Consider the following 18,133-nt stretch of genomic DNA (forward strand, 5'->3'; position numbering starts at 1 on the left):
CTGCTGGCTGTCCAGCAGCAGACTGAAGGTGGCTGCTGCTGTGCGCAGGTATATAAAGGCTCAGAGCCTATTATGACACGCGCAGCCAGCGTTCCATTGCCACATTCCGTCTACTGCAGGCGGGATACCTGGATGGCTGAATGTCACTGAGAAGCTCACAGAGACCGCCATAAGCAACAGTTTAAAAGAATGCCACAGACTAATCAACCAAACTTTTTGGGTTGGTTTCTCTTTTATAGTCTGCAGGCATTAAATGAAAGAAGTCAGTGTTCCAGCAGAGGGAGACAACGTTTCAGAAAAGGCATTGTAGCAAACCAAAAAAGAAATTTTAAGCGCAGCAGAGTAACCAGCTCACATACCTGTTAGCTCAGGTGAGTTTAAAAGGCTGCTGTTGATAACAAGGGCATTTGCTAAATAGATGGTGTGTGTGCAACAATATACTGAAAGGTCAATTATATTGTGCAGCTTATCTCACCACCTGTAGTTATTTAGGTGAAAGCTCCAAAATGCTTGCCTAATATGTCTGTTTATCCAAAAGGAAGTATAGAGGGAGAGCTAGATAGATAGCATTGCATTACATTACATTACATGGCAATGCAATGCACAGTTGCCGAAGTTGAACCAAAATGAGCTTGTCATCTGGCTTCTGCAACTTTTAACATGAAAAATCCAATGAGGAGAAGAAAAGCAAAGCCAAAGAGTCCATCCCAAAATCCGACAAACAAGCAAAATGAACAAAAAGCATTGAATTCAATTCTTTCTGATTTTAGAAACTGCATTAAAGAAGGGGTGCACCGGTCCTGGAGATACTGCAATACCAGGTCAATGCGTGGAGTGGACAGAGCAAGCTCTTTTTCCATCTCCCTGTTCTAAAAATCCATTTAATATATGGTCCCCAGATAGGGGACGTATCAGATATTAAACTGATAAGAACAGATACTACACTTGATCTTAGCCAAAAGGCCGAGAAGCGATAACCAGAATTGGTTTCTGACTACGGTGCCACCCAAGGATTCTGAAAAGTCCATTTGTGGAGATGGCCACCTGGACTCCCGTTAAGAAGACATGCTGTCAACCTCTAGATCCCTCACATGCCTGCACTTTTCGGCATGCTGCTGCTGCAATCCACGCGTTTTAGATCTGCATAACTCCACCTCTTTTAGCACAGTACCCTCAACCCCCGGCTGTTCCCACCCGCCTCAACACCGTTGGAAGGGAGGAGAACCAATTAAGGCGGGGGGGGGGTGGAACGAGCAGCTGTCTACCCTTAGCAGGAGGGTTGCTGATTAATTACCTCTCCTGCTGCTGCTGCTGCTGGCTGTCCAGCAGCAGACTGAAGGTGGCTGCTGCTGTGCGCAGGTATATAAAGGCTCAGAGCCTATTATGACACGCGCAGCCAGCGTTCCATTGCCACATTCCGTCTACTGCAGGCGGGATACCTGGATGGCTGAATGTCACTGAGAAGCTCACAGAGACCGCCATAAGCAACAGTTTAAAAGAATGCCACAGACTAATCAACCAAACTTTTTGGGTTGGTTTCTCTTTTATAGTCTGCAGGCATTAAATGAAAGAAGTCAGTGTTCCAGCAGAGGGAGACAACGTTTCAGAAAAGGCATTGTAGCAAACCAAAAAAGAAATTTTAAGCGCAGCAGAGTAACCAGCTCACATACCTGTTAGCTCAGGTGAGTTTAAAAGGCTGCTGTTGATAACAAGGGCATTTGCTAAATAGATGGTGTGTGTGCAACAATATACTGAAAGGTCAATTATATTGTGCAGCTTATCTCACCACCTGTAGTTATTTAGGTGAAAGCTCCAAAATGCTTGCCTAATATGTCTGTTTATCCAAAAGGAAGTATAGAGGGAGAGCTAGATAGATAGCATTGCATTACATTACATTACATGGCAATGCAATGCACAGTTGCTGAAGTTGAACCAAAATGAGCTTGTCATCTGGCTTCTGCAACTTTTAACATGAAAAATCCAATGAGGAGAAGAAAAGCAAAGCCAAAGAGTCCATCCCAAAATCCGACAAACAAGCAAAATGAACAAAAAGCATTGAATTCAATTCTTTCTGATTTTAGAAACTGCATTAAAGAAGGGGTGCACCGGTCCTGGAGATACTGCAATACCAGGTCAATGCGTGGAGTGGACAGAGCAAGCTCTTTTTCCATCTCCCTGTTCTAAAAATCCATTTAATATATGGTCCCCAGATAGGGGACGTATCAGATATTAAACTGATAAGAACAGATACTACACTTGATCTTAGCCAAAAGGCCGAGAAGCGATAACCAGAATTGGTTTCCGACTACGGTGCCACCCAAGGATTCTGAAAAGTCCATTTGTGGAGATGGCCACCTGGACTCCCGTTAAGAAGACATGCTGTCAACCTCTAGATCCCTCACATGCCTGCACTTTTCGGCTTGCTGCTGCTGCAATCCACGCGTTTTAGATCTGCATAACTCCACCTCTTTTAGCACAGTACCCTCAACCCCCGGCTGTTCCCACCCGCCTCAACACCGTTGGAAGGGAGGAGAACCAATTAAGGCGGGGGGGGGGGTGGAACGAGCAGCTGTCTACCCTTAGCAGGAGGGTTGCTGATTAATTACCTCTCCTGCTGCTGCTGCTGCTGGCTGTCCAGCAGCAGACTGAAGGTGGCTGCTGCTGTGCGCAGGTATATAAAGGCTCAGAGCCTATTATGACACGCGCAGCCAGCGTTCCATTGCCACATTCCGTCTACTGCAGGCGGGATACCTGGATGGCTGAATGTCACTGAGAAGCTCACAGAGACCGCCATAAGCAACAGTTTAAAAGAATGCCACAGACTAATCAACCAAACTTTTTGGGTTGGTTTCTCTTTTATAGTCTGCAGGCATTAAATGAAAGAAGTCAGTGTTCCAGCAGAGGGAGACAACGTTTCAGAAAAGGCATTGTAGCAAACCAAAAAAGAAATTTTAAGCGCAGCAGAGTAACCAGCTCACATACCTGTTAGCTCAGGTGAGTTTAAAAGGCTGCTGTTGATAACAAGGGCATTTGCTAAATAGATGGTGTGTGTGCAACAATATACTGAAAGGTCAATTATATTGTGCAGCTTATCTCACCACCTGTAGTTATTTAGGTGAAAGCTCCAAAATGCTTGCCTAATATGTCTGTTTATCCAAAAGGAGGTATAGAGGGAGAGCTAGATAGATAACATTGCATTACATTACATTACATGGCAATGCAATGCACAGTTGCTGAAGTTGAACCAAAATGAGCTTGTCATCTGGCTTCTGCAACTTTTAACATGAAAAATCCAATGAGGAGAAGAAAAGCAAAGCCAAAGAGTCCATCCCAAAATCCGACAAACAAGCAAAATGAACAAAAAGCATTGAATTCAATTCTTTCTGATTTTAGAAACTGCATTAAAGAAGGGGTGCACCGGTCCTGGAGATACTGCAATACCAGGTCAATGCGTGGAGTGGACAGAGCAAGCTCTTTTTCCATCTCCCTGTTCTAAAAATCCATTTAATATATGGTCCCCAGATAGGGGACGTATCAGATATTAAACTGATAAGAACAGATACTACACTTGATCTTAGCCAAAAGGCCGAGAAGCGATAACCAGAATTGGTTTCCGACTACGGTGCCACCCAAGGATTCTGAAAAGTCCATTTGTGGAGATGGCCACCTGGACTCCCGTTAAGAAGACATGCTGTCAACCTCTAGATCCCTCACATGCCTGCACTTTTCGGCTTGCTGCTGCTGCAATCCACGCGTTTTAGATCTGCATAACTCCACCTCTTTTAGCACAGTACCCTCAACCCCCGGCTGTTCCCACCCGCCTCAACACCGTTGGAAGGGAGGAGAACCAATTAAGGCGGGGGGGGGGTGGAACGAGCAGCTGTCTACCCTTAGCAGGAGGGTTGCTGATTAATTACCTCTCCTGCTGCTGCTGGCTGTCCAGCAGCAGACTGAAGGTGGCTGCTGCTGTGCGCAGGTATATAAAGGCTCAGAGCCTATTATGACACGCGCAGCCAGCGTTCCATTGCCACATTCCGTCTACTGCAGGCGGGATACCTGGATGGCTGAATGTCACTGAGAAGCTCACAGAGACCGCCATAAGCAACAGTTTAAAAGAATGCCACAGACTAATCAACCAAACTTTTTGGGTTGGTTTCTCTTTTATAGTCTGCAGGCATTAAATGAAAGAAGTCAGTGTTCCAGCAGAGGGAGACAACGTTTCAGAAAAGGCATTGTAGCAAACCAAAAAAGAAATTTTAAGCGCAGCAGAGTAACCAGCTCACATACCTGTTAGCTCAGGTGAGTTTAAAAGGCTGCTGTTGATAACAAGGGCATTTGCTAAATAGATGGTGTGTGTGCAACAATATACTGAAAGGTCAATTATATTGTGCAGCTTATCTCACCACCTGTAGTTATTTAGGTGAAAGCTCCAAAATGCTTGCCTAATATGTCTGTTTATCCAAAAGGAAGTATAGAGGGAGAGCTAGATAGATAGCATTGCATTACATTACATTACATGGCAATGCAATGCACAGTTGCTGAAGTTGAACCAAAATGAGCTTGTCATCTGGCTTCTGCAACTTTTAACATGAAAAATCCAACGAGGAGAAGAAAAGCAAAGCCAAAGAGTCCATCCCAAAATCCGACAAACAAGCAAAATGAACAAAAAGCATTGAATTCAATTCTTTCTGATTTTAGAAACTGCATTAAAGAAGGGGTGCACCGGTCCTGGAGATACTGCAATACCAGGTCAATGCGTGGAGTGGACAGAGCAAGCTCTTTTTCCATCTCCCTGTTCTAAAAATCCATTTAATATATGGTCCCCAGATAGGGGACGTATCAGATATTAAACTGATAAGAACAGATACTACACTTGATCTTAGCCAAAAGGCCGAGAAGCGATAACCAGAATTGGTTTCCGACTACGGTGCCACCCAAGGATTCTGAAAAGTCCATTTGTGGAGATGGCCACCTGGACTCCCGTTAAGAAGACATGCTGTCAACCTCTAGATCCCTCACATGCCTGCACTTTTCGGCTTGCTGCTGCTGCAATCCACGCGTTTTAGATCTGCATAACTCCACCTCTTTTAGCACAGTACCCTCAACCCCCGGCTGTTCCCACCCGCCTCAACACCGTTGGAAGGGAGGAGAACCAATTAAGGCGGGGGGGGGGGTGGAACGAGCAGCTGTCTACCCTTAGCAGGAGGGTTGCTGATTAATTACCTCTCCTGCTGCTGCTGCTGCTGGCTGTCCAGCAGCAGACTGAAGGTGGCTGCTGCTGTGCGCAGGTATATAAAGGCTCAGAGCCTATTATGACACGCGCAGCCAGCGTTCCATTGCCACATTCCGTCTACTGCAGGCGGGATACCTGGATGGCTGAATGTCACTGAGAAGCTCACAGAGACCGCCATAAGCAACAGTTTAAAAGAATGCCACAGACTAATCAACCAAACTTTTTGGGTTGGTTTCTCTTTTATAGTCTGCAGGCATTAAATGAAAGAAGTCAGTGTTCCAGCAGAGGGAGACAACGTTTCAGAAAAGGCATTGTAGCAAACCAAAAAAGAAATTTTAAGCGCAGCAGAGTAACCAGCTCACATACCTGTTAGCTCAGGTGAGTTTAAAAGGCTGCTGTTGATAACAAGGGCATTTGCTAAATAGATGGTGTGTGTGCAACAATATACTGAAAGGTCAATTATATTGTGCAGCTTATCTCACCACCTGTAGTTATTTAGGTGAAAGCTCCAAAATGCTTGCCTAATATGTCTGTTTATCCAAAAGGAGGTATAGAGGGAGAGCTAGATAGATAACATTGCATTACATTACATTACATGGCAATGCAATGCACAGTTGCTGAAGTTGAACCAAAATGAGCTTGTCATCTGGCTTCTGCAACTTTTAACATGAAAAATCCAATGAGGAGAAGAAAAGCAAAGCCAAAGAGTCCATCCCAAAATCCGACAAACAAGCAAAATGAACAAAAAGCATTGAATTCAATTCTTTCTGATTTTAGAAACTGCATTAAAGAAGGGGTGCACCGGTCCTGGAGATACTGCAATACCAGGTCAATGCGTGGAGTGGACAGAGCAAGCTCTTTTTCCATCTCCCTGTTCTAAAAATCCATTTAATATATGGTCCCCAGATAGGGGACGTATCAGATATTAAACTGATAAGAACAGATACTACACTTGATCTTAGCCAAAAGGCCGAGAAGCGATAACCAGAATTGGTTTCCGACTACGGTGCCACCCAAGGATTCTGAAAAGTCCATTTGTGGAGATGGCCACCTGGACTCCCGTTAAGAAGACATGCTGTCAACCTCTAGATCCCTCACATGCCTGCACTTTTCGGCTTGCTGCTGCTGCAATCCACGCGTTTTAGATCTGCATAACTCCACCTCTTTTAGCACAGTACCCTCAACCCCCGGCTGTTCCCACCCGCCTCAACACCGTTGGAAGGGAGGAGAACCAATTAAGGCGGGGGGGGGTGGAACGAGCAGCTGTCTACCCTTAGCAGGAGGGTTGCTGATTAATTACCTCTCCTGCTGCTGCTGGCTGTCCAGCAGCAGACTGAAGGTGGCTGCTGCTGTGCGCAGGTATATAAAGGCTCAGAGCCTATTATGACACGCGCAGCCAGCGTTCCATTGCCACATTCCGTCTACTGCAGGCGGGATACCTGGATGGCTGAATGTCACTGAGAAGCTCACAGAGACCGCCATAAGCAACAGTTTAAAAGAATGCCACAGACTAATCAACCAAACTTTTTGGGTTGGTTTCTCTTTTATAGTCTGCAGGCATTAAATGAAAGAAGTCAGTGTTCCAGCAGAGGGAGACAACGTTTCAGAAAAGGCATTGTAGCAAACCAAAAAAGAAATTTTAAGCGCAGCAGAGTAACCAGCTCACATACCTGTTAGCTCAGGTGAGTTTAAAAGGCTGCTGTTGATAACAAGGGCATTTGCTAAATAGATGGTGTGTGTGCAACAATATACTGAAAGGTCAATTATATTGTGCAGCTTATCTCACCACCTGTAGTTATTTAGGTGAAAGCTCCAAAATGCTTGCCTAATATGTCTGTTTATCCAAAAGGAAGTATAGAGGGAGAGCTAGATAGATAGCATTGCATTACATTACATTACATGGCAATGCAATGCACAGTTGCTGAAGTTGAACCAAAATGAGCTTGTCATCTGGCTTCTGCAACTTTTAACATGAAAAATCCAATGAGGAGAAGAAAAGCAAAGCCAAAGAGTCCATCCCAAAATCCGACAAACAAGCAAAATGAACAAAAAGCATTGAATTCAATTCTTTCTGATTTTAGAAACTGCATTAAAGAAGGGGTGCACCGGTCCTGGAGATACTGCAATACCAGGTCAATGCGTGGAGTGGACAGAGCAAGCTCTTTTTCCATCTCCCTGTTCTAAAAATCCATTTAATATATGGTCCCCAGATAGGGGACGTATCAGATATTAAACTGATAAGAACAGATACTACACTTGATCTTAGCCAAAAGGCCGAGAAGCGATAACCAGAATTGGTTTCCGACTACGGTGCCACCCAAGGATTCTGAAAAGTCCATTTGTGGAGATGGCCACCTGGACTCCCGTTAAGAAGACATGCTGTCAACCTCTAGATCCCTCACATGCCTGCACTTTTCGGCTTGCTGCTGCTGCAATCCACGCGTTTTAGATCTGCATAACTCCACCTCTTTTAGCACAGTACCCTCAACCCCCGGCTGTTCCCACCCGCCTCAACACCGTTGGAAGGGAGGAGAACCAATTAAGGCGGGGGGGGGGGTGGAACGAGCAGCTGTCTACCCTTAGCAGGAGGGTTGCTGATTAATTACCTCTCCTGCTGCTGCTGCTGCTGGCTGTCCAGCAGCAGACTGAAGGTGGCTGCTGCTGTGCGCAGGTATATAAAGGCTCAGAGCCTATTATGACACGCGCAGCCAGCGTTCCATTGCCACATTCCGTCTACTGCAGGCGGGATACCTGGATGGCTGAATGTCACTGAGAAGCTCACAGAGACCGCCATAAGCAACAGTTTAAAAGAATGCCACAGACTAATCAACCAAACTTTTTGGGTTGGTTTCTCTTTTATAGTCTGCAGGCATTAAATGAAAGAAGTCAGTGTTCCAGCAGAGGGAGACAACGTTTCAGAAAAGGCATTGTAGCAAACCAAAAAAGAAATTTTAAGCGCAGCAGAGTAACCAGCTCACATACCTGTTAGCTCAGGTGAGTTTAAAAGGCTGCTGTTGATAACAAGGGCATTTGCTAAATAGATGGTGTGTGTGCAACAATATACTGAAAGGTCAATTATATTGTGCAGCTTATCTCACCACCTGTAGTTATTTAGGTGAAAGCTCCAAAATGCTTGCCTAATATGTCTGTTTATCCAAAAGGAAGTATAGAGGGAGAGCTAGATAGATAGCATTGCATTACATTACATTACATGGCAATGCAATGCACAGTTGCTGAAGTTGAACCAAAATGAGCTTGTCATCTGGCTTCTGCAACTTTTAACATGAAAAATCCAATGAGGAGAAGAAAAGCAAAGCCAAAGAGTCCATCCCAAAATCCGACAAACAAGCAAAATGAACAAAAAGCATTGAATTCAATTCTTTCTGATTTTAGAAACTGCATTAAAGAAGGGGTGCACCGGTCCTGGAGATACTGCAATACCAGGTCAATGCGTGGAGTAGACAAAGCAAGCTCTTTTTCCATCTCCCTGTTCTAAAAATCCATTTAATATATGGTCCCCAGATAGGGGACGTATCAGATATTAAACTGATAAGAACAGATACTACACTTGATCTTAGCCAAAAGGCCGAGAAGCGATAACCAGAATTGGTTTCCGACTACGGTGCCACCCAAGGATTCTGAAAAGTCCATTTGTGGAGATGGCCACCTGGACTCCCGTTAAGAAGACATGCTGTCAACCTCTAGATCCCTCACATGCCTGAACTTTTCGGCATGCTGCTGCTGCAATCCACGCGTTTTAGATCTGCATAACTCCACCTCTTTTAGCACAGTACCCTCAACCCCCGGCTGTTCCCACCCGCCTCAACACCGTTGGAAGGGAGGAGAACCAATTAAGGCGGGGGGGGGGGGGTGGAACGAGCAGCTGTCTACCCTTAGCAGGAGGGTTGCTGATTAATTACCTCTCCTGCTGCTGCTGCTGGCTGTCCAGCAGCAGACTGAAGGTGGCTGCTGCTGTGCGCAGGTATATAAAGGCTCAGAGCCTATTATGACACGCGCAGCCAGCTTTCCATTGCCACATTCCGTCTACTGCAGGCGGGATACCTGGATGGCTGAATGTCACTGAGAAGCTCACAGAGACCGCCATAAGCAACAGTTTAAAAGAATGCCACAGACTAATCAACCAAACTTTTTGGGTTGGTTTCTCTTTTATAGTCTGCAGGCATTAAATGAAAGAAGTCAGTGTTCCAGCAGAGGGAGACAACGTTTCAGAAAAGGCATTGTAGCAAACCAAAAAAGAAATTTTAAGCGCAGCAGAGTAACCAGCTCACATACCTGTTAGCTCAGGTGAGTTTAAAAGGCTGCTGTTGATAACAAGGGCATTTGCTAAATAGATGGTGTGTGTGCAACAATATACTGAAAGGTCAATTATATTGTGCAGCTTATCTCACCACCTGTAGTTATTTAGGTGAAAGCTCCAAAATGCTTGCCTAATATGTCTGTTTATCCAAAAGGAAGTATAGAGGGAGAGCTAGATAGATAGCATTGCATTACATTACATTACATGGCAATGCAATGCACAGTTGCTGAAGTTGAACCAAAATGAGCTTGTCATCTGGCTTCTGCAACTTTTAACATGAAAAATCCAATGAGGAGAAGAAAAGCAAAGCCAAAGAGTCCATCCCAAAATCCGACAAACAAGCAAAATGAACAAAAAGCATTGAATTCAATTCTTTCTGATTTTAGAAACTGCATTAAAGAAGGGGTGCACCGGTCCTGGAGATACTGCAATACCAGGTCAATGCGTGGAGTGGACAGAGCAAGCTCTTTTTCCATCTCCCTGTTCTAAAAATCCATTTAATATATGGTCCCCAGATAGGGGACGTATCAGATATTAAACTGATAAGAACAGATACTACACTTGATCTTAGCCAAAAGGCCGAGAAGCGATAACCAGAATTGGTTTCCGACTACGGTGCCACCCAAGGATTCTGAAAAGTCCATTTGTGGAGATGGCCACCTGGACTCCCGTTAAGAAGACATGCTGTCAACCTCTAGATCCCTCACATGCCTGCACTTTTCGGCTTGCTGCTGCTGCAATCCACGCGTTTTAGATCTGCATAACTCCACCTCTTTTAGCACAGTACCCTCAACCCCCGGCTGTTCCCACCCGCCTCAACACCGTTGGAAGGGAGGAGAACCAATTAAGGCGGGGGGGGGGGGTGGAACGAGCAGCTGTCTACCCTTAGCAGGAGGGTTGCTGATTAATTACCTCTCCTGCTGCTGCTGCTGCTGGCTGTCCAGCAGCAGACTGAAGGTGGCTGCTGCTGTGCGCAGGTATATAAAGGCTCAGAGCCTATTATGACACGCGCAGCCAGCGTTCCATTGCCACATTCCGTCTACTGCAGGCGGGATACCTGGATGGCTGAATGTCACTGAGAAGCTCACAGAGACCGCCATAAGCAACAGTTTAAAAGAATGCCACAGACTAATCAACCAAACTTTTTGGGTTGGTTTCTCTTTTATAGTCTGCAGGCATTAAATGAAAGAAGTCAGTGTTCCAGCAGAGGGAGACAACGTTTCAGAAAAGGCATTGTAGCAAACCAAAAAAGAAATTTTAAGCGCAGCAGAGTAACCAGCTCACATACCTGTTAGCTCAGGTGAGTTTAAAAGGCTGCTGTTGATAACAAGGGCATTTGCTAAATAGATGGTGTGTGTGCAACAATATACTGAAAGGTCAATTATATTGTGCAGCTTATCTCACCACCTGTAGTTATTTAGGTGAAAGCTCCAAAATGCTTGCCTAATATGTCTGTTTATCCAAAAGGAAGTATAGAGGGAGAGCTAGATAGATAGCATTGCATTACATTACATTACATGGCAATGCAATGCACAGTTGCTGAAGTTGAACCAAAATGAGCTTGTCATCTGGCTTCTGCAACTTTTAACATGAAAAATCCAATGAGGAGAAGAAAAGCAAAGCCAAAGAGTCCATCCCAAAATCCGACAAACAAGCAAAATGAACAAAAAGCATTGAATTCAATTCTTTCTGATTTTAGAAACTGCATTAAAGAAGGGGTGCACCGGTCCTGGAGATACTGCAATACCAGGTCAATGCGTGGAGTGGACAGAGCAAGCTCTTTTTCCATCTCCCTGTTCTAAAAATCCATTTAATATATGGTCCCCAGATAGGGGACGTATCAGATATTAAACTGATAAGAACAGATACTACACTTGATCTTAGCCAAAAGGCCGAGAAGCGATAACCAGAATTGGTTTCCGACTACGGTGCCACCCAAGGATTCTGAAAAGTCCATTTGTGGAGATGGCCACCTGGACTCCCGTTAAGAAGACATGCTGTCAACCTCTAGATCCCTCACATGCCTGCACTTTTCGGCTTGCTGCTGCTGCAATCCACGCGTTTTAGATCTGCATAACTCCACCTCTTTTAGCACAGTACCCTCAACCCCCGGCTGTTCCCACCCGCCTCAACACCGTTGGAAGGGAGGAGAACCAATTAAGGCGGGGGGGGGGGGTGGAACGAGCAGCTGTCTACCCTTAGCAGGAGGGTTGCTGATTAATTACCTCTCCTGCTGCTGCTGCTGCTGGCTGTCCAGCAGCAGACTGAAGGTGGCTGCTGCTGTGCGCAGGTATATAAAGGCTCAGAGCCTATTATGACACGCGCAGCCAGCGTTCCATTGCCACATTCCGTCTACTGCAGGCGGGATACCTGGATGGCTGAATGTCACTGAGAAGCTCACAGAGACCGCCATAAGCAACAGTTTAAAAGAATGCCACAGACTAATCAACCAAACTTTTTGGGTTGGTTTCTCTTTTATAGTCTGCAGGCATTAAATGAAAGAAGTCAGTGTTCCAGCAGAGGGAGACAACGTTTCAGAAAAGGCATTGTAGCAAACCAAAAAAGAAATTTTAAGCGCAGCAGAGTAACCAGCTCACATACCTGTTAGCTCAGGTGAGTTTAAAAGGCTGCTGTTGATAACAAGGGCATTTGCTAAATAGATGGTGTGTGTGCAACAATATACTGAAAGGTCAATTATATTGTGCAGCTTATCTCACCACCTGTAGTTATTTAGGTGAAAGCTCCAAAATGCTTGCCTAATATGTCTGTTTATCCAAAAGGAAGTATAGAGGGAGAGCTAGATAGATAGCATTGCATTACATTACATTACATGGCAATGCAATGCACAGTTGCTGAAGTTGAACCAAAATGAGCTTGTCATCTGGCTTCTGCAACTTTTAACATGAAAAATCCAATGAGGAGAAGAAAAGCAAAGCCAAAGAGTCCATCCCAAAATCCGACAAACAAGCAAAATGAACAAAAAGCATTGAATTCAATTCTTTCTGATTTTAGAAACTGCATTAAAGAAGGGGTGCACCGGTCCTGGAGATACTGCAATACCAGGTCAATGCGTGGAGTAGACAAAGCAAGCTCTTTTTCCATCTCCCTGTTCTAAAAATCCATTTAATATATGGTCCCCAGATAGGGGACGTATCAGATATTAAACTGATAAGAACAGATACTACACTTGATCTTAGCCAAAAGGCCGAGAAGCGATAACCAGAATTGGTTTCCGACTACGGTGCCACCCAAGGATTCTGAAAAGTCCATTTGTGGAGATGGCCACCTGGACTCCCGTTAAGAAGACATGCTGTCAACCTCTAGATCCCTCACATGCCTGAACTTTTCGGCATGCTGCTGCTGCAATCCACGCGTTTTAGATCTGCATAACTCCACCTCTTTTAGCACAGTACCCTCAACCCCCGGCTGTTCCCACCCGCCTCAACACCGTTGGAAGGGAGGAGAACCAATTAAGGCGGGGGGGGGGGGGTGGAACGAGCAGCTGTCTACCCTTAGCAGGAGGGTTGCTGATTAATTACCTCTCCTGCTGCTGCTGCTGGCTGTCCAGCAGCAGACTGAAGGTGGCTGCTGCTGTGCGCAGGTATATAAAGGCTCAGAGCCTATTATGACACGCGCAGCCAGCTTTCCATTGCCACATTCCGTCTACTGCAGGCGGGATACCTGGATGGCTGAATGTCACTGAGAAGCTCACAGAGACCGCCATAAGCAACAGTTTAAAAGAATGCCACAGACTAATCAACCAAACTTTTTGGGTTGGTTTCTCTTTTATAGTCTGCAGGCATTAAATGAAAGAAGTCAGTGTTCCAGCAGAGGGAGACAACGTTTCAGAAAAGGCATTGTAGCAAACCAAAAAAGAAATTTTAAGCGCAGCAGAGTAACCAGCTCACATACCTGTTAGCTCAGGTGAGTTTAAAAGGCTGCTGTTGATAACAAGGGCATTTGCTAAATAGATGGTGTGTGTGCAACAATATACTGAAAGGTCAATTATATTGTGCAGCTTATCTCACCACCTGTAGTTATTTAGGTGAAAGCTCCAAAATGCTTGCCTAATATGTCTGTTTATCCAAAAGGAAGTATAGAGGGAGAGCTAGATAGATAGCATTGCATTACATTACATTACATGGCAATGCAATGCACAGTTGCTGAAGTTGAACCAAAATGAGCTTGTCATCTGGCTTCTGCAACTTTTAACATGAAAAATCCAATGAGGAGAAGAAAAGCAAAGCCAAAGAGTCCATCCCAAAATCCGACAAACAAGCAAAATGAACAAAAAGCATTGAATTCAATTCTTTCTGATTTTAGAAACTGCATTAAAGAAGGGGTGCACCGGTCCTGGAGATACTGCAATACCAGGTCAATGCGTGGAGTGGACAGAGCAAGCTCTTTTTCCATCTCCCTGTTCTAAAAATCCATTTAATATATGGTCCCCAGATAGGGGACGTATCAGATATTAAACTGATAAGAACAGATACTACACTTGATCTTAGCCAAAAGGCCGAGAAGCGATAACCAGAATTGGTTTCCGACTACGGTGCCACCCAAGGATTCTGAAAAGTCCATTTGTGGAGATGGCCACCTGGACTCCCGTTAAGAAGACATGCTGTCAACCTCTAGATCCCTCACATGCCTGCACTTTTCGGCTTGCTGCTGCTGCAATCCACGCGTTTTAGATCTGCATAACTCCACCTCTTTTAGCACAGTACCCTCAACCCCCGGCTGTTCCCACCCGCCTCAACACCGTTGGAAGGGAGGAGAACCAATTAAGGCGGGGGGGGGGGTGGAACGAGCAGCTGTCTACCCTTAGCAGGAGGGTTGCTGATTAATTACCTCTCCTGCTGCTGCTGCTGCTGGCTGTCCAGCAGCAGACTGAAGGTGGCTGCTGCTGTGCGCAGGTATGTAAAGGCTCAGAGCCTATTATGACACGCGCAGCCAGCGTTCCATTGCCACATTCCGTCTACTGCAGGCGGGATACCTGGATGGCTGAATGTCACTGAGAAGCTCACAGAGACCGCCATAAGCAACAGTTTAAAAGAATGCCACAGACTAATCAACCAAACTTTTTGGGTTGGTTTCTCTTTTATAGTCTGCAGGCATTAAATGAAAGAAGTCAGTGTTCCAGCAGAGGGAGACAACGTTTCAGAAAAGGCATTGTAGCAAACCAAAAAAGAAATTTTAAGCGCAGCAGAGTAACCAGCTCACATACCTGTTAGCTCAGGTGAGTTTAAAAGGCTGCTGTTGATAACAAGGGCATTTGCTAAATAGATGGTGTGTGTGCAACAATATACTGAAAGGTCAATTATATTGTGCAGCTTATCTCACCACCTGTAGTTATTTAGGTGAAAGCTCCAAAATGCTTGCCTAATATGTCTGTTTATCCAAAAGGAAGTATAGAGGGAGAGCTAGATAGATAGCATTGCATTACATTACATTACATGGCAATGCAATGCACAGTTGCTGAAGTTGAACCAAAATGAGCTTGTCATCTGGCTTCTGCAACTTTTAACATGAAAAATCCAATGAGGAGAAGAAAAGCAAAGCCAAAGAGTCCATCCCAAAATCCGACAAACAAGCAAAATGAACAAAAAGCATTGAATTCAATTCTTTCTGATTTTAGAAACTGCATTAAAGAAGGGGTGCACCGGTCCTGGAGATACTGCAATACCAGGTCAATGCGTGGAGTGGACAGAGCAAGCTCTTTTTCCATCTCCCTGTTCTAAAAATCCATTTAATATATGGTCCCCAGATAGGGGACGTATCAGATATTAAACTGATAAGAACAGATACTACACTTGATCTTAGCCAAAAGGCCGAGAAGCGATAACCAGAATTGGTTTCCGACTACGGTGCCACCCAAGGATTCTGAAAAGTCCATTTGTGGAGATGGCCACCTGGACTCCCGTTAAGAAGACATGCTGTCAACCTCTAGATCCCTCACATGCCTGCACTTTTCGGCTTGCTGCTGCTGCAATCCACGCGATTTAGATCTGCATAACTCCACCTCTTTTAGCACAGTACCCTCAACCCCCGGCTGTTCCCACCCGCCTCAACACCGTTGGAAGGGAGGAGAACCAATTAAGGCGGGGGGGGGGTGGAACGAGCAGCTGTCTACCCTTAGCAGGAGGGTTGCTGATTAATTACCTCTCCTGCTGCTGCTGCTGCTGGCTGTCCAGCAGCAGACTGAAGGTGGCTGCTGCTGTGCGCAGGTATATAAAGGCTCAGAGCCTATTATGACACGCGCAGCCAGCGTTCCATTGCCACATTCCGTCTACTGCAGGCGGGATACCTGGATGGCTGAATGTCACTGAGAAGCTCACAGAGACCGCCATAAGCAACAGTTTAAAAGAATGCCACAGACTAATCAACCAAACTTTTTGGGTTGGTTTCTCTTTTATAGTCTGCAGGCATTAAATGAAAGAAGTCAGTGTTCCAGCAGAGGGAGACAACGTTTCAGAAAAGGCATTGTAGCAAACCAAAAAAGAAATTTTAAGCGCAGCAGAGTAACCAGCTCACATACCTGTTAGCTCAGGTGAGTTTAAAAGGCTGCTGTTGATAACAAGGGCATTTGCTAAATAGATGGTGTGTGTGCAACAATATACTGAAAGGTCAATTATATTGTGCAGCTTATCTCACCACCTGTAGTTATTTAGGTGAAAGCTCCAAAATGCTTGCCTAATATGTCTGTTTATCCAAAAGGAAGTATAGAGGGAGAGCTAGATAGATAGCATTGCATTACATTACATTACATGGCAATGCAATGCACAGTTGCTGAAGTTGAACCAAAATGAGCTTGTCATCTGGCTTCTGCAACTTTTAACATGAAAAATCCAATGAGGAGAAGAAAAGCAAAGCCAAAGAGTCCATCCCAAAATCCGACAAACAAGCAAAATGAACAAAAAGCATTGAATTCAATTCTTTCTGATTTTAGAAACTGCATTAAAGAAGGGGTGCACCGGTCCTGGAGATACTGCAATACCAGGTCAATGCGTGGAGTGGACAGAGCAAGCTCTTTTTCCATCTCCCTGTTCTAAAAATCCATTTAATATATGGTCCCCAGATAGGGGACGTATCAGATATTAAACTGATAAGAACAGATACTACACTTCATCTTAGCCAAAAGGCCGAGAAGCGATAACCAGAATTGGTTTCCGACTACGGTGCCACCCAAGGATTCTGAAAAGTCCATTTGTGGAGATGGCCACCTGGACTCCCGTTAAGAAGACATGCTGTCAACCTCTAGATCCCTCACATGCCTGCACTTTTCGGCTTGCTGCTGCTGCAATCCACGCGTTTTAGATCTGCATAACTCCACCTCTTTTAGCACAGTACCCTCAACCCCCGGCTGTTCCCACCCGCCTCAACACCGTTGGAAGGGAGGAGAACCAATTAAGGCGGGGGGGGGTGGAACGAGCAGCTGTCTACCCTTAGCAGGAGGGTTGCTGATTAATTACCTCTCCTGCTGCTGCTGCTGCTGGCTGTCCAGCAGCAGACTGAAGGTGGCTGCTGCTGTGCGCAGGTATATAAAGGCTCAGAGCCTATTATGACACGCGCAGCCAGCGTTCCATTGCCACATTCCGTCTACTGCAGGCGGGATACCTGGATGGCTGAATGTCACTGAGAAGCTCACAGAGACCGCCATAAGCAACAGTTTAAAAGAATGCCACAGACTAATCAACCAAACTTTTTGGGTTGGTTTCTCTTTTATAGTCTGCAGGCATTAAATGAAAGAAGTCAGTGTTCCAGCAGAGGGAGACAACGTTTCAGAAAAGGCATTGTAGCAAACCAAAAAAGAAATTTTACGCGCAGCAGAGTAACCAGCTCACATACCTGTTAGCTCAGGTGAGTTTAAAAGGCTGCTGTTGATAACAAGGGCATTTGCTAAATAGATGGTGTGTGTGCAACAATATACTGAAAGGTCAATTATATTGTGCAGCTTATCTCACCACCTGTAGTTATTTAGGTGAAAGCTCCAAAATGCTTGCCTAATATGTCTGTTTATCCAAAAGGAAGTATAGAGGGAGAGCTAGATAGATAGCATTGCATTACATTACATTACATGGCAATGCATTGCACAGTTGCTGAAGTTGAACCAAAATGAGCTTGTCATCTGGCTTCTGCAACTTTTAACATGAAAAATCCAATGAGGAGAAGAAAAGCAAAGCCAAAGAGTCCATCCCAAAATCCGACAAACAAGCAAAATGAACAAAAAGCATTGAATTCAATTCTTTCTGATTTTAGAAACTGCATTAAAGAAGGGGTGCACCGGTCCTGGAGATACTGCAATACCAGGTCAATGCGTGGAGTGGACAGAGCAAGCTCTTTTTCCATCTCCCTGTTCTAAAAATCCATTTAATATATGGTCCCCAGATAGGGGACGTATCAGATATTAAACTGATAAGAACAGATACTACACTTGATCTTAGCCAAAAGGCCGAGAAGCGATAACCAGAATTGGTTTCCGACTACGGTGCCACCCAAGGATTCTGAAAAGTCCATTTGTGGAGATGGCCACCTGGACTCCCGTTAAGAAGACATGCTGTCAACCTCTAGATCCCTCACATGCC

The 18,133-nt window shown here is 45.0% G+C and overlaps 14 non-coding genes across 14 annotated transcripts; all 14 read right to left on the reverse strand.

Moving 5' to 3' along the window:
- Nucleotides 1-784: 784 nt before the first annotated feature.
- On the reverse strand, nucleotides 785-975 carry LOC141191002 (U2 spliceosomal RNA). Its single transcript, XR_012265008.1, has one exon. It is a non-coding gene; the product is annotated as a U2 spliceosomal RNA (small nuclear RNA).
- Nucleotides 976-2,095: 1,120 nt separating this feature from the next.
- On the reverse strand, nucleotides 2,096-2,286 carry LOC141191003 (U2 spliceosomal RNA). The gene has a single exon (XR_012265009.1). It is a non-coding gene; the product is annotated as a U2 spliceosomal RNA (small nuclear RNA).
- Nucleotides 2,287-3,407: 1,121 nt separating this feature from the next.
- LOC141191005 (U2 spliceosomal RNA) lies at nucleotides 3,408-3,598 on the reverse strand. The gene has a single exon (XR_012265010.1). It is a non-coding gene; the product is annotated as a U2 spliceosomal RNA (small nuclear RNA).
- A 1,114-nt stretch (nucleotides 3,599-4,712) lies between these two features.
- LOC141191006 (U2 spliceosomal RNA) lies at nucleotides 4,713-4,903 on the reverse strand. Its single transcript, XR_012265011.1, has one exon. It is a non-coding gene; the product is annotated as a U2 spliceosomal RNA (small nuclear RNA).
- A 1,121-nt stretch (nucleotides 4,904-6,024) lies between these two features.
- Nucleotides 6,025-6,215, reverse strand: LOC141191007 (U2 spliceosomal RNA). Its single transcript, XR_012265012.1, has one exon. It is a non-coding gene; the product is annotated as a U2 spliceosomal RNA (small nuclear RNA).
- Nucleotides 6,216-7,328: 1,113 nt separating this feature from the next.
- LOC141191008 (U2 spliceosomal RNA) lies at nucleotides 7,329-7,519 on the reverse strand. The gene has a single exon (XR_012265013.1). It is a non-coding gene; the product is annotated as a U2 spliceosomal RNA (small nuclear RNA).
- A 1,121-nt stretch (nucleotides 7,520-8,640) lies between these two features.
- On the reverse strand, nucleotides 8,641-8,831 carry LOC141184426 (U2 spliceosomal RNA). The gene has a single exon (XR_012259183.1). It is a non-coding gene; the product is annotated as a U2 spliceosomal RNA (small nuclear RNA).
- Nucleotides 8,832-9,951: 1,120 nt separating this feature from the next.
- LOC141191010 (U2 spliceosomal RNA) lies at nucleotides 9,952-10,142 on the reverse strand. Its single transcript, XR_012265015.1, has one exon. It is a non-coding gene; the product is annotated as a U2 spliceosomal RNA (small nuclear RNA).
- A 1,122-nt stretch (nucleotides 10,143-11,264) lies between these two features.
- On the reverse strand, nucleotides 11,265-11,455 carry LOC141191011 (U2 spliceosomal RNA). The gene has a single exon (XR_012265016.1). It is a non-coding gene; the product is annotated as a U2 spliceosomal RNA (small nuclear RNA).
- A 1,122-nt stretch (nucleotides 11,456-12,577) lies between these two features.
- On the reverse strand, nucleotides 12,578-12,768 carry LOC141184427 (U2 spliceosomal RNA). The gene has a single exon (XR_012259184.1). It is a non-coding gene; the product is annotated as a U2 spliceosomal RNA (small nuclear RNA).
- Nucleotides 12,769-13,888: 1,120 nt separating this feature from the next.
- On the reverse strand, nucleotides 13,889-14,079 carry LOC141191012 (U2 spliceosomal RNA). The gene has a single exon (XR_012265017.1). It is a non-coding gene; the product is annotated as a U2 spliceosomal RNA (small nuclear RNA).
- Nucleotides 14,080-15,200: 1,121 nt separating this feature from the next.
- Nucleotides 15,201-15,391, reverse strand: LOC141191013 (U2 spliceosomal RNA). Its single transcript, XR_012265018.1, has one exon. It is a non-coding gene; the product is annotated as a U2 spliceosomal RNA (small nuclear RNA).
- A 1,120-nt stretch (nucleotides 15,392-16,511) lies between these two features.
- On the reverse strand, nucleotides 16,512-16,702 carry LOC141185270 (U2 spliceosomal RNA). The gene has a single exon (XR_012259948.1). It is a non-coding gene; the product is annotated as a U2 spliceosomal RNA (small nuclear RNA).
- A 1,119-nt stretch (nucleotides 16,703-17,821) lies between these two features.
- LOC141191014 (U2 spliceosomal RNA) lies at nucleotides 17,822-18,012 on the reverse strand. The gene has a single exon (XR_012265019.1). It is a non-coding gene; the product is annotated as a U2 spliceosomal RNA (small nuclear RNA).
- Nucleotides 18,013-18,133: the final 121 nt, after the last annotated feature.

Source organism: Phyllobates terribilis, unplaced genomic scaffold, assembly GCF_046119375.1.
Source record: "Phyllobates terribilis strain yellow unplaced genomic scaffold, ASM4611937v1 Scaffold_40__1_contigs__length_11209783, whole genome shotgun sequence".
In the NCBI taxonomy this organism is placed as follows: Eukaryota; Metazoa; Chordata; class Amphibia; order Anura; family Dendrobatidae; genus Phyllobates; species Phyllobates terribilis.